Raw genomic sequence first — 15934 nt, 5'->3', positions numbered from 1 at the left:
CAACTAAAAAGTGTCATGGGGCTCCTGACGTCCAACAGACAGACCCTGGTTTAACATCTCATCCAAAATCCAATATCACTAGCTGTACAACAGTCTGTCAGTACCAAGTTTGTCAGGCGAGGTTTTGTGCTGAATTGAATTATGAACCCAGAGTTTTTGGATTCAGGTGAGATTTCCCCATTCAGCTTCAGATTATACAAGAATGAGAGAAGAGGCAAGGATAATGTCTTCGATAATGTGACTGCATTCAGCTGAGTGTAGAAATGAGGAGCAATAATAAGACTGCTGGGGAAACTCAGCAAATTAAACAGCATCTGTGAAGGCAAAGGTATGGTTATAATTCTGCCTCATGACAGCATCGAAATTGAGATGAGGTGAAATTGAGGAGCCTTAGTAGGATTCATTTCTTTATTCCAGAGACCTGACAGCCATGGCTTGTCCCTGACAGTTTGTCCTCCAACATCGCTTCACTTTTATTTGCATTGATCTTGTACCCTGATACTTCTCTGTATTCCTTCAATTTCTTATGTAATTCGTTTATTGATAGTTCTGTTAAGCATACTATGACATCATCTGCAAATAGACTGATTTTATATTCCTTTTATTTTCTGTTCTTATCAGTTCTGCCAAGTTGACCTATTTAATTTTAATTGGTTCGATTATTTATCCATTTATTGTCACCTTCGCATTGAATTCACCCATCGCTATTGAATGAAGATCTACCTGGACCATGAACCGGTGCGACTCGAAAGGCCAACATGGCCTGTTTCTGCTCCGTAAATGGTTATATGGTTATATGGATCACATGTAAGCAGGAAGTTTGTTGCGAACAGTGTGCAAGATTAAATTACTGTTCATTTCAACAAATGAAGTTATTATTTTGTTCCAAAGGTAAATGTGAAAACTAATGTATAAGATTCTGAAATATTTTGACAGAATGGTTGAGCCACAAGCAATAAATGTAGAGCAGGCTTAAGTGATCTGAAATAATTCAGATATCTGTGTGTTCTTGTTAATAATGTATTTATAATTTGCATTGGAAAGTAAACCGATCATATTTTAATTTTTTTTAATTTTCAATATCTTGTCCTTCAAATATTGTCTCACAAAATGCTAAATGTGCCATGTAAAATGCCTTAATCTTAATGTTTAACAGAAACACTAAAAAAAATGAGCAGGTTAGCAACTCCACTGTAAGATGAAACAGCAAAGCAAGTGGAAAATAATTTGGACTGTGGTCGGTGCACTGTGCAGCAAACTAAAGATAAAAAACACACAGAAGCTGTGAGTGAGTTGAACCAACCAACTGACTTTACTGGAAATCTCCAAGAACTTATCAGCACCACTCCCATGATCCTTTTCAGCCCCTCCCACTGGGACCATTGTGATGTCAACCCAGTGTGGGCCTGCATCTTGATGACACGATTTGCTTGTGGATCAATGCAGCTTGGTTCAGGACAAACAAAGAATAATATTTGCTGAGAAGATAACTCTTTGCAATAGCATTCCCATGTGTGTACAGGTAGGTCCAAAGCAAAACTGACAATGGGCCAGTCAAGACCTGTTTACTTAACATCAACAGGCTACAAAAAGTCTCTAGTGCTGCTCTTAACCTTCAAACACACTCATACTCTTTCAAGAAAGCATTATTTAAAAAAAGGTTGCTGTTAGCTTCAATCTGAATTGGATGAAACACTTTGTTCTTCAGTAAAGCATTATTGACATTTATGCATGGAGCTTGTTACATTTCACTTTGGAAAACTCTCATTTAATTCAGAGATATGCCTAAGGCCGTAGATATCACCACTGACTGCAAGATCCTGAATGCTGATGGCTGTCAGCTGACTTCAGGATATAATTAGTCCTGGAGTCACTTTGCTCGGGACCACATTAGCACTAGTACATGCTATGTCTTGGCCATGAAGATTCTATGGGGAAATGAGCATCCCATATTGATATCATGCAAGACAGCAAATTTTACATTTTAAGTATGTAGTTTCCTTTCCAACATAACATTGTTGGCAGCCTGCCTCCCTATTCCTTCTTTCCTCCCTTCCTTATGTAAGCCACATTTTCTGAAGACTGCCAACAGACCTAGAAAGGAGTTAAAGTTGTATAAAGAACAAATCTTGAATGCCTCTTTCAGCATCTTGTTTTAACATGGTAGATGGTGCTCTTTGGACAAGCAAATGACATGTCCATGCCACCTACCTGTGTTGATTCACTGGTGTCACTAGAGGGGTGCAGACCACACTGGGTGACACCATCAGAGGGGTGACACATAAAAGTTTTGTGCAGTGTTTCAGCAGAAATTTACTATTTTTTATGAAAATATCCATATATTTAGTTATAAAAGCAAAATCATTTTTCATAAGCCCAGTGAACATGTATCAGTACCTACAAGGCTAAAATTCTATGCTAATTTACTTTTTGAACATTCTAACGAACTCCAGTTAGAGCTGTCATTATTACCCAATTACAATGACACTTTGAATCACGTGGTTTTGTCTGCACACGCTACAAGCACGTGCTGTTATTTTCATTGCTGCTCGTGCTTTTATAGTTGCTGCTTTTGTCAAATTTTCTGGTATTTTAACTACAATATTTGTGAACCTATGTCAACAACATTTTTGAGAGTGAAGTAGTATGATATTGTAATTTAAAGGTGTAATTTAAATTTTGCTAGTTGTTTATCTCACTACTACTGCCATTACACTCAGTGATATATGGGAATTATGACTTAAGAGTAAAATTAGTAGAAAAAAAATGACTAAGGATTCTGTATGGTCTGGTATGAGAGGACGTCCATGGGGGTGGTGGTAGGGGTGATGTCATGAGTTACCATGCTGGGTGACACCAACCCTAGTAAAGCCACTGTGTTAATTGCAAAGCATGCAAGTTGCAACTGAAAAATGGGTGTGATGTTCTATTCATCATGTGATTTTTATAATTGGCATATTTGCCTTTTTTCTAATTTAAAACTTTTATTCTATCCTTGAGCTTGTATAAGCTGTGATTATGTGATTATATGTGGAGCCTGAGATCGAAACATTATTTTTTTATGCCAGATTGATTAGAAACTACTTATGTTGTAATTCTTTCTAGGGAAAACATTTTGCTATATATGGACGAAATTTAGCTGTGTTGGTACATGGTTTCTCAAATACTATAATTATTCTTAATAATCATATCATAAATCAAAATAGCATTGCCAAAGAAATGAGGTAATTATCCCAGACATGTTCAAAATGATGTCTTTCCAGATGTTATCTATACAAGTTGTTAACATTTTCTGATCAATTTTTGTTAATGACTGATTTATGGATTTAATTGAGAGTTGTAACTGAGAGGGGCTTGGGGGTTTTAGATGAATGTCAAATCTCTCCCTGCGGCACTGATTTGATAACCAGGGAATTTTAATCAGTCTGCTTGAAATGGATTTAAAGATGCATTTGGCAAGTTGCTCTCAGTCAGCAGGCCAGAGATGATAATTGACAGGGCAGGGAGAGGAGGAGATGGGATTGTTTAGGGAAGCAGAGTTAGAAAGGAGGGTACACATTAGAAGTTCAACATGTCCAAACAGACATTGAGAAACCTCCAAAATCACACCAATGCAAGTTTAGAGCTTGGGTTTAATTGGTTTTACTTGGCTTTAATTCTTGCAATGTAATCAATGAGAACAGTTCCTGTGCCTGATGAATGTGGCAAGGACCAGAGAAATAATTTTCTAGAAATAATTGCTTAAAAAAAAACTTCTGCAATTTTGGTTTCTATGATTTTCTCCATGTAGAATACAGCAGTGAGGTGGACTGACAGATACAGCCATCCAGTCAATCCAGTGTCTCCACATAGAAGTCTGAGGCTTAACTGCTGTTTATCTGGATAATTCCAGTTTATGAGTTTATCTGACCAAACCAGAGGCTTCTATATGAAGACATGAAGGGATTCTAAAAGTGAACCAAAGATGCAAGACATCCCCATTTACCTGCTCTTTTTTCGGGTCCCAAATGCTCCTTCAGAAGTAGCAAAAGTTATGTATACATTTTCCAATTCAGTATGCTACATTTAGTGATCACACAGTGATGTCTTCAGCCTTGAGGAAACCAAATGCAGAACGGTGACTGAATGAAGAACACTCAATTTTGGATTCCCAGTCATTTTCCCTTCCCATCTGAGCTCTGCGTCCTCAACTTCCTGTAGTTACATCTTCTGACTCAGCACATGCATACCTTCAAGACTCATTACATCACACAACAAATCTGATCACCTTTCTCACATTTCCAGCTTTCAGTACTTTTTCTCTCCTGGAATTTCCAACCTACACTTCCTTTGCAACACTTCCAGCTGGTAGCTCACCACCATCTACATCATTCAATTTCTCCTGGGCGCCACATGATCACTGATCTACTCTTTAGTTTTCTCTAACCCTCTGCACTTCCTCAGTTGTGTTTTATTTCTGGTATTTTCTAGTTCTGTTGAAATGACATTGACCAAAAATCTCTACACTGCTTGAGTTTTTCAAATATTATTTTTATCTTGAAAATTAATTATGGGTTTGTTTCAGGCAGCTACGTCAAAATAAATCTTCACAGCAAAAAAACTTAAAAATTCCAGAAGTAACAGAAACAAATTTAGTGAATATGACAAAGCTAAGAAAACTAATATCAAACACAATGTAGCACTGGAGAACTTAAAGGAATTAAAAGTAACAAATCCTTCTGGACCTATAACATTCATCTTACAATACTGAAAGAGATGGTAACAGAGATTGCATTTGATTTTCCAGAATCCCTTAGATTTTGGAATTCTTTCTGCATCTTCTATGTCAGTGGTTCTCAACTTTTTTCTTTCCACTCACATCCCACCTTAAGTAATCCCTATTCCAAGGGTGCTCTGTGATTAGTAAGGGATTGCTTAAAGTGATAGGTGAATGGGAAGGGAAGGTTGAGAATCACTGCTCTAGGCCCAATTGTTACTGACATATTTTGCTTGAGAAAAATTGTCATTGGCCCATTTCCTTTGGAGTTATGAACTGCGCATATAACCAGTCAATTAGGGGGCGATGAGTCAGCATACAGGAGGGGGACATTGAAAACTTGACTGAATGATGTACTAAAAATAAAGTTGCACACAATGTCACCAAAACCAAGGAGCTGAGTGTGGACTACAGGTGGGGGAGAACCAGATATAAACACTCCAGTGATCTTTGGGGGATCAGTTAGGGAGAGAGTGAGCAAATTTAAATTCCTGTGATTCCTGGAGACCTTACCTGGTCCCAACACACAAATTAGTTTTCAAACTTTTTCTTTCCATCCACATCCCACCTTAAGCAATCCCTTACTAATCACAGAGCACCTATGGCATAGGGATTACTTAAGGTGGAATGTGAGTGGAAAGAAAAAGTTTGAGAACCACTGGTCTAGGTAGAAAACACAATTCCTTTATTCCAGGAAAGTAGGAGAGAGAAAGCAATGAGGAACGAGGAGGAAGGTCATATTAAGGAAATTATAACGTTTTCCAGGGTATTTCACGTTGTAATTTTGGATAGGGACGACATGGATTTTGATGAATGTTTGGCATATTTGGGGTTTCTGCGGGTAAAATAAAAAGATAATATAGAGGATTTGTTTTTAACAACAAAGTATAGCCAAAGGCTCCAAGAAACTCTTTCCAAGTAAGGTTAGGGTTAGGGTTTATCTTGCAGGACATTATATGTAAAAACTAGAGCTCAATATAACTATAATACCATCTACAAATTTGCTAATCATACCATGGTAGTGGGTTGTATAAAAGGGGGTGATGAGTCAGTGTGCAGGAGGGAGATTGAAAACTTGACTGAATGGTGCACTAAAAATAAAGTTGCACACAATGTCACCAAAATCAAGGAGCTGAGTGTGGACTACAGGTGGGGGAGAACCAGATGTAAACACTCCAGTGATCTTTGGGGGATCAGTTACAGAGAGAGTGAGCAAATTTAAATTCCTGTGATTCCTGGAGACCTTACCTGGACCCAACACACAAATGTCATCATGATGAAGGCACGCCAGCACCTCTACTTTCTCGTGAGTTTTGTGGAGGTTCGGAATGACATTCAAAACTTTGGCAAATTTCAACAGATGTGTAATGGAATGCTGACCCGATGCATTCAGTGCACCAATACCTCTGAGTGGAAAGCTCTGCAAAAGGTAGTGGACACAGCCCAGTGCATCACAGCTAAAACTTTTCCTACCATCAAGAAAATCTGCCTGGAGTGCTGCCACTAGAGAGCAGCGGCAATCATCAGGTACCCAGGACATGCTCTGTTCTCACTTCCACCATGAGAGAAGAGGGGTAAGTGTCACAAGACACACACCACCAGGACTGGGAACAGTTCCTACCCCTCCACCATCAGACTCCTCAACAACAAACTCAATCAGGGACTCATTGAAGGACTCTTACTTTGCACTTTATTTATTATTGAATGTTTATTTCCTATATTGCATAGTCAGTTCATTTACATTTCTTTTGTTGTTTAAATTTTTGTCGTTTATATTTTTTATTGAGTACAGTTTTTTTCACTATCGATAAATAGAAATTCTGCCTGTTACCATCTCAGGATTGTATGTGATGTCATGTATGTACTCTGATAGTAAATCTGAACTTTGATTTTTGAACAATATGGCATCAGGACAGTCGTGTACAGATCTGGTCTGCTCACCTAAGGAAGGACATACTTGGCGAAGAAAGACGACATCAATTTTCACTGGACTGATTGTTACATGCAGAAGTATTCGTGCAAACATAAATATAAGGTTCTTCTTGAGATATCCATTTGTGAATCAGAAAATAAAACAACCCTTCCCTGCATATTTTGAGCCTGTTATTTGAAGGGCAGCTCAGAGTGCATGGTGAGAGTAAAACTGAGTTAATATTACAGATGGATAATCTTAAGGAGAAACAGGTTGTTCAAATACGTGCAGAGAAGTGAGTTACCTCCAACTGCTGAAGTTGATACAGAGCCATGAAAATTGCCAAATACTCTCTCACTTTGTCTTCTTCCTGGACAGGTGTTGCAACCTTTGAGAAACACTGCCAATGTTCAGGAAACTGCACAGAGAATTGGGAAGGATTGGAAACTTTTCAAGTCATGTCAAGGCAAATCAAGGAAAGTTAAGTTTATTGTTTTCTGATCTCAGTGCAAAACATGAACAAAACAAGACATAAGACACATACAAACAAACAATACATATGCAGGACAAGTATTCATATATACAAATAAATAAATGAATATTCTTTCAATTAAATGAATATTGGATGGTTAGTGTGAGCAGTTGGTTACTCAGCATTCTCACTGCCCGTGGGGAGAAGCGATTCCTCAGCCTGGTGGTACTGGCTCTGATATTCCTGTATCCCTTCCCCAATGAAAGCAGCTGAAATATGCTGCTTGCAGGGTAGAAAGGATCTTCAATTATTTTGCGTGCTCTCCATACAGAACAATCCTGTTGATGGTGGGGGGAGGGGGAGAGGGAGACTCCAGCGATCTTCTCTGCCACTCTTATAATCCTGTGGTTTGACCTCTGATCCACTTCTCTGCCACAACCATGCCACACTGTGATGTGGCCAGCCAGGACACTCTTGATAGAGCTCCTACAGAAGGTTGACATAATGGTGGCCAGTAGCCTTGCCCACTTCAGTCTTCTCAGGAAGTGCAGTCACTATTGCATCTTCTGACAAGTGAGAAGATATTGTGTGTCTATGATAGGTCATTAGTTAAGTTAACTCTGAGGAACTTGGTGCTCTCCACTACACAGATGTTGATGTGTAGTGGAGGGTAGTCATTCTTGGTCCTCCTGAAGTCCACAATCATCTCCTTCATCTTGTCCACATTGAGATTCAGGTCATAACTTTTGCACCCTAACACGAGATTTTCCACCGCTTCTCTGTAGTGCGACTTATTGTTGTTACTTATGAGGCCAATGACTGTTGTGTCATCTGCAGACTTGATGACACTTGGAACTGGATCTGGTGATGCACTCGTGGGTCAGTAGCGTGAACAAGAGCGAGCTAAGCACACAGCCCTGAGGTGCATAAGAGCCCAGTGTATCGATGCTCGACGTTCTGCTAATGAGCCAGACAGATTGTAGTCTTTCCGCTAGGAAGTCCAGAATTCAGTTTCAGAGAGGGTTGTTGAGTCGCAGTGAAGACATCTTCTCTACCAGCCTCTGGGGAATGATCATACAGTTTGTTACTTACTCATATTTTCTGAAAAATTCATTATTTTATATAAAACATATTGTAATTTGCTAGAATTTTATAATTAGTATTTCCATTGCTAGATTTTACTCACTTGGAACACAGTTTTGGATTCAGGTACAATGGTGAGCAGACTTACATGTTTGCCAGCCATTTTTATGCTTTGCCTTTCAGTCAATGCTGAACAGGGAATAGGTATCATTCTCTTCATTGTTTTTTTTAACTAAGCTACAAGTTGCTGCAAGTAAGAAAATAGAGCAATACCAAACACCTATGTCTGGATGGCATCTGTGCAGATATCCCAACAATACCTGCTGATTATAATCCAACAAACTTTAAGTATACACAACTTCTGAGCAAAATTTCCATCCTTAACTTTAGTGATCAATTCTGTCTAAATATCACAAACCCTCATTGTTGATACCTTCTCAAGCTTCAGTTCCCAGAGGAAATTGTCTCTGGCTTCCTCTAGGATTATGATGAAGCAGGCTTAAAATTACAAAGGTTAGCAGTGTCTGGTGAGTTCTCAAAATGGATATGCATATAAAAAGATTTTACTTTGGTTGTTATCAAATATAGAAAGAAAAGCAAATATTTTTGCTGGAACTTTCATGCAGACCTAATTCCTCTTAAAAATCTTGTTAATGATAAATTTAGTTCTGAATACTTTATTTGCAGTGGGTTTTTTTCTCATTATGCATAATTATAATATGACATTTCAATAATTGAAATAATTGAATAGAAATAGTAATTTATTCAAATCTTTATGAAATAGAAATTTGTATTTGATCATCTTAAATTGTTGTGTATATAAAAAAATACATGCAAGAAATATTGAAATGCTCCTGACTACAATGAACTGGGAGCATGTTTCCAAATATAACCTGAAATAAGTTTCTTTCCAACAATATTCTGGGCAGATAGAAAGTGAAAACAATAGTTTAGTGACTGGAAGCCTACATTTTAATGCTTCTAACCCCCAATTTTGATGTATCTAAACCCCAATTTCAGCTTGAAATTAGTTTGACGCAAGTAGTGTGCGACTTGGGCTGAAGACTCCTGTCTGTTTTTTCATTTTGTGGTCAAGTAAATATGTATCGTATTTAATCATGACACCATAGGAGGAAGATGGAGATAGAATTAAGTTTTAGGGCTCGGCCTAATATCCATGGCTTTGGATGAAGGCAGGGGAAGGGGTGGATATGTGCCTTCGGTTATGGTGAGTGCAGTGGATACAAAGCTAAAAAAAAATCTGAGCCTTTGAACGTGGATGAGGTGGGATGAGTGAGAGAAAAATCTATAACACATTATTGCGTTACATCATTGGAGGAGCTAGCCAAAGAAGATGACCGAGATCAAGGATCAGACACAGCATTAAGAGATGGTGATAATGGGATTAGAAAAAAAGGATGGAACAAAAGTTAGTAAAGTCTTCACTTGATGGAAGTTCCTGTCAAATGTTGCATTGGAGCATTTAGTTTTCCTGGGGAGACTCATGATTTTTTGTCCTGTGAACTGTCTGGTACAAGTTCTCTGCAATGCTAGAAAAGCAGTGTGGGATGAGGATGAGAAATGACTTCATCCCATGTGGTGCCTGGGTGATTTACACCAAAAGGGCCAAAAGAGATGCAAATCAATTTTGAAATGGTTGTGATTGCATTTCACCACAAAACTAATCAAATTTCAATTCCATGGAACTAAAAGAAGCAGCATTATGCAATCCAATCGCCTGGTGGCCAGTTTTCAGTTTATGATAACTTGCCAGAGATTTCAACTGAAAATCCCACATGTGGTCACTGTGTGGGCTCAGGATTTCAATCCATTTTGTTGCCATCCACAGCTAAATAACTAACTAAACCTCAAGGTTATTCATGAGAAAAATAGATTAAAGAGTGTAATGGTGCTGAACAATTTGTGTCCCATTTTGTTCAGTGTTTGGGAGAAGAAACAATGAAGACATTTGAATTTAGAAATGTTTTATCCCCAGTGCTAAATAAATGTGGAATCCATCCCATTAGTGGCTGGGCCATTATTTGTTGTTATTTTCAAGATGTTATAAACAACATGGGAAATAAGTCTTCAATAAATGAAATAGGACTTTGGGGATATTTCATTTCCTAAGTTTGATCTGTTTAAAGTTCACCTGTTCCTTCCATTACCAGTTGGAGTGCAGCAGAAGTGTAGCAATATAAACAAAAGGGATTTACTTTGAATATTTGTTTTAGTTTTGCAAGGTTCTAATCATATAACTACGCGGTCATTTGTAGAGCGTGTCGAAAGAACCAAAGACTTGTTGATCCAAACCAAGGCTTTTATTAACTAAAAGACTGGAGCATATCACATGTAGGTCGACCAGTCCAGAATGACCTGGTTTGGCTAGGAGCAATCCTTTAAGACCTGCCAGTAGGCGTGGCTATGCTCTCAGCCAATAACAGTCATCCTACACAACAATCTGTATATATACACATTGGTGATAGAATCTGTACTATCACATACACCCCTTCTTTGAGAACTGACCCCGGGGTGGATGGAGGACTGTAAAAAAAGAAAAATAAAGGGCTCAGTGGAGGTTAGGGGCTGTACCGGTCAGGGAGCCTGACCATCCGGCATGACCACCGTGGTGCCGGGATTGGGGTCGCTGGAGTCGTGTCGCCGGTAGACTCGTCGGGTGCGGCCACTGCTTCGCTCAATTCCCCAACAGCGATGTCGACAGTCTGGCCTGAGCTGGTGTAGTGGTTCTCTGTTCAAGCACATGACCTAGGGGAGAAGGATTTGGGGGAGGTTGGGTTGGAAGCACTGCTGGGCCTGATCCGGCTTGGGCTAGGTACCTTATCGAGACTGTGTCCTCCCGCCCATCCGGGTACTCAATTTAAGCTTAATGCAGGTACACATGGAGCAGAGTCACTCGGTCAACCAAGGGGTCGTTCTTTGAGTACCAGATGTGGCGTCGTAGGAGGACCGACCCGGGAACCGTGAGCCGCGCGGTATGGTTGTTCCTGATTCAGATTTCCTCAGGAAAAGAGAACATCCTTTCATGGGAGGTGGCATTGGTCGCGGTGCATAGGAGAGAGCGGATGAAGTGTAGGGCACTAGTGAGCATGTCCTGTCAGCGAGAGGTGGGGAGATCTTTGGACCGGAGGGCAAGCGTAACCGCTTTCCAGACAGTGGCATTCTCTCTTTCAACTTGCCCATTACCATGTGGGTTATAGCTGGTGGTTCTGCTTGAAGCAACACCACACTCCAGAAGGTACTGTCGCAGCTCTGCGCTCAGAAATGAGGACCCCCTGTCACAGTGGATGTAACTGGGGTACCCGAAGATGGCGAAGATGCTGTGCAGGGCATCTATGACTGAGGAGGCGGTCATGTCGGAGCAGGACACAGCAAACTGGAAGCAGGAGTACTCGTCGATGGCCATAAGGATATAGATATTACAGTTGGTCGATGGTAGGGGCCCCTTGAAGTCCACGCTGAGACACTCAAAGGGGCGGGTGACTTTGATGACGTGGGTGTTCTCCAGACAGAAGAAGTGGGGCTTGCACTCAGCACACACTGGGCAGGCTCAGGTCATGGAGCAAATCTCCTCCACCATGTAGGGCAGGTTGCAAGCTTTGACAAAGTGCGCAAACCTAGTAACCCCTGGATGACAGAGCTCATCATGGAGTCTCTGCAGCCTGTCCAGTTGTATGCTGGCGCAAGTCCCCTTGGAGAGCACATCTGGCAAGTCATTGAGTTTACCAGGTCGATACAGTATGTCATAATTAAAGGTGGAGAGCTCGATTCTCCACCAGGCGATTTTGTCATTCTTGATCTTACCTCGCTGGGTATTGCTAAACATGAAGGAGGCCGCGTGTTTGTCGGTCAGCAGTGTAAAGCGCATGCCAGTGAGGTAGTGTCTCCAACGATGTACTGCTTCGACTATGGCCTGGGGCTCCTTTTTGACAGAGGAGTGTCGGCTCTCAGGACCATGGAGGGATCTGGAGAAGAAGGCTACCGGCCGGCAGGCCGACCTGATTCAAAGTGGCTGCTAGTGCAAAGTTGGACGCATCGCTCTCGACTTGGAACGGGATGGACTCATTAATGACGTGCAGTGTTGCAGTGGCAATGTCTGATTTGGTGCGGTCAAAGGCCACTCTGGCTTCGGATGACAGGGGAAGGAGGTGGTCTTGATGAGTGGCCATGCCTTGTCGGCATAGTGTGGAACCCATTGGGGATGGTAGGATAAAAAGCCCAGGCAGTGTCTGAGAGCCTTCTGGGTGTAGGGGGGGGGGGGCGGGTAAGTCCATGAGGGGATGCATGCAGTCAGGGTCTGGCATGACCACCCCGTTCTCCACCACACAACCTAGAATTGCGAGCCGAGTGGTCTGGAAGACATACTTGTCGAAATTGTAGGTCAAGTTCAGTCGAATTGTAGTCTAAAAAAATTTATCAAGGTTGGCATCATGATCCTCCGTGTCATGGATGCAGATGGTGACATTGTCCAGATACGGGAAAGTAGCAGTCAGCCCGTTCTGGTCCACCATCCAGTCCATTTCCTTCTGGAAGACCGCGACGCCATTTGTGACCCCAAAGGATACCCTGAGGAATTGATACAGCCGCCCATTTGCTTCAAAGGCCGTGAAAGGTCGGTTTTCTCGGCGGATCGGGAGCTGGTGATAGTCCAAACATAAGTCAGTATTGGGCGATCTGATTCACCACATCTGTGATCCATGGAAGGGGGTACGCATCCAGAAGCGTGAAATGATTGATTGTCAACCACCATCTGCAGCTTCTCCCCATTTTTAACAACTACCACCTGGGCCCTCCAGGGACTTGAGCTAGGTTCGATAATGCCCTCGTCCAGCAGTCTGCGCACCTCGCTTGTGATACATTTCCTGTGTTCGTAACTGTACTGCCGGCTTTTGCTGGCCACAGGCTTCCAGCCAGGGGTGAGGTTTGCGAAGAGTGCTGGCGGAGCAACTCGGAGGGTGGAGAGGCTACAGGTGAGGCCCCAGGCCATGGGGGCAGGTGGCTTGGGCTGCCACTGGCAGGAGGCTTCTGGGGTGGAGTGGTTACAGACAGAGAGTGGAGGTGAGGCCCCCAAAGTGCAGGGAAACGGTTTGAAACTGGCACTGAAAATCTAGTCCCAGCAGTACGGGGGCGCACAATTGGGGAAGGACTAATAGTTTGAAGTCTGTGAACATGATGCCCTGGACTTTCAGGGTCGCCATGCAATACCCCTTTATCCCAGTTGAGTGCGATCTGGTCGCCAATGAAATCCTCTGGGCAGTAGGAAGAATAGCCAGTCGCAACGGTGGGCCAGGTCTGGGCGGTTCTGAAAATAGAAATTTATGAAGATATAAATGGTAATTAATTGTCAGTGAAGTGGTACAGGGTGTCTCTGACTAGATATTTTATCATAAATAGAGGCCTATTTTTGAAGACTTTCTGCTTCATTTGATGGCAGCAAATACCAGGACATTATTGGGTGCACTGCCCTGATTTTCTGATCATTAAGTTTAATGTTTGAAAAATCATGATAACTGGGTCCTTGATTTCCCAACAGGCAAGGCTGAACTGGGCGTGTACCTTGTAAAGTCAAACACTTATTCAAGGAGCAACGTTTCCACTTGCTTGTGACTTACGTGAGTACAAACCTCTGAACTGTCTTTAATTTGCAGTTCCTTGTGGAAAAAAAAGGTAACTGTGCAGTGGCAGGAGAATGAGAATACTGAAAAGACGGATCCAGATTTTATATCCAGTTGATGATTGAGTATTTCTTTGTTTACCAGGTTTGCTACAAAGACTTTTAAGCCAATAAATCTTTACGGGTGGATGGTTTCACACTGCTACCCAACATTGCTGATGCAAGAAAGTTTCAATCACTTGAGATGTAAAGCACACAATTGATGTCTTCTAATTCGTACATCTAATAGATCATAATGGAATGTTGACAAGTCTTTGACTGCCTAACTATGAATCGGTCCACTAACAGTATACACCTGTAGAAAGCTTTGTTGTGTAAGGAAATAAAATTGTAATTATTAACCAATCAGATGCATGTAACATACATTTGTGAACATATGAATCAGGAGTAGGTAACTCAGCCACTTGAATCCAGTCTGGCATTCAATACACTCATAGCTGATCGACTTGTAACCTCAACTTCACATTTGTTCCTTTTACCCCCCTGGTTATCAAGAATCCATAAACATTTGCCTTGTAGATTTTCAAAGATTTCCATTCCATTGCCATTTAAGGAAAAGAATTCCAAAAATTCTGTGACCATCTGAAGGGGGATAAAAAAAACATTCAGTCTCGATGCTGGATTGGCAACCCGTTGTTTTTACATTTACCCATCATATTGTTGTTTACTCTCAGCAAGAAACCAGATTAAATATATAGAATAAAATAAAATAAAGGGACCAGAGGATCTTTGTAGTTAACACACAAAAAAGCTGGAGGATCACAGCCAGTCTTGCAGCATCCATAGGAGGTAAAGATATATTACCAATGTTTCAGGCATGTTTCCAGCCTTGTGGATACACTAGAGAGATGTCCGTCACCATTCCAACTCTGAGATCCAGACCATAAACCTCTACAGCTGGAGTTGTTGTCTGAAACACTGAAAACAGCTGTTGAGACCCATGTAAGAGATTGTTGAAACTGAACAATGTCATATGATGAAACAAAACAGTTCTTCAATGCTACTTGTTCTTTTAAAGTCTTCATTCCTGTGTGAGATGAAAAATGTTATACAATCAGGTGTAATTCGTCTGATTGACATCTCCTTAATGGCTTTCAAAAGCCTCTTAAAGGTGCCGATGGTGTTTAATTTTTAAATTTTGTGACCACAGGGACTAGGCCCAATTTATGGTTCCTATGCTGGCTGTGGTCTTGAGGGGTTTGAGAAGGAGAAGCAGAGGAGATAACCCTGTGGGACAGTGACCATGACAGAGGACTAGTGACATAGGCGGGGTGGGAAAGGGGGCTGGGTAGGCTTCTGGTGACGTGGTCAAAAGACTCGCTCACAAGCTGCTGGAGACTGGCTGGCCACACTGAAGGGCGTACCAGATATCAGAACCAGGATGCGAGACAGTGCTGAAGGCAGCAGGGGCTCCGAAAGACATCCTGATCTTGTCAGAGATTTGGATCTGGAACTCAGGTTGCCAATGGTTTGGACTGAAGTTTGGTTGCCTGCAGAGGCTACAGCAATGGTGAAGGTGAATCCACAGACACTCAATGACTCTGAAGGGACTCCATTGCTTCTCTTTTCTGACTGTAAGGGTCACTGGCAATTTCTGCTAATGGTGAATCTTTGTCTGCCTTTTAGCAGACTAACTGCAATTTTGTGTCATATTAATTCTGTTTTATTACATGACAAGAAAATAATCTTGAATCGTAAGTGAATAGATGAGCATCACTACAAAGTAGTTGTATCTGATTAGTATATATTTAGGCCTCGGGATTGCGGAGAAGATGGAAGTGATGCACAAGGTGGAGGAAGTGTGGTGAGCGAGTGGGGGCTCACACTAGTCTGAGAGTGAACCCCTGCCACCCGAATATCCTGTCTGTCCTGCTGGCCAAGATCTGTTCCCTGGAAAACTACATCCGACTCCAGAGGTCTGTGCAGTGAGAGTACAGAGATTGCTGTGTTTTGGTCTTTGGCTCAGCATCAGAGTCCATAACACTGCCATTGAGCTGGATGGGCTCACTTTCTTTTGGG

The 15934-nt window shown here is 41.5% G+C and overlaps 1 long non-coding RNA gene across 1 annotated transcript in view; it reads left to right on the top strand.

Annotated features, from left to right (window-relative positions):
- Positions 1-1404: 1404 nt before the first annotated feature.
- The window catches only part of LOC138750256 (uncharacterized), a 38105-nt gene continuing 23575 nt past the window's right edge, over positions 1405-15934 (top strand). Inside the window, exons 1-2 of the long non-coding RNA XR_011349206.1 lie at positions 1405-1522; positions 13775-13853. This is a non-coding gene — a long non-coding RNA (uncharacterized lncRNA). The remainder of the gene's footprint in view (positions 1523-13774; positions 13854-15934) is intronic.

The sequence above is a fragment of the Narcine bancroftii genome, chromosome 1 (genome assembly GCF_036971445.1).
Source record: "Narcine bancroftii isolate sNarBan1 chromosome 1, sNarBan1.hap1, whole genome shotgun sequence".
Taxonomy (NCBI): domain Eukaryota; kingdom Metazoa; phylum Chordata; class Chondrichthyes; order Torpediniformes; family Narcinidae; genus Narcine; species Narcine bancroftii.
The sequence above is the reverse complement of the archived record's forward strand: the minus strand, read 5'-3'. Positions and strand labels throughout refer to the sequence as shown.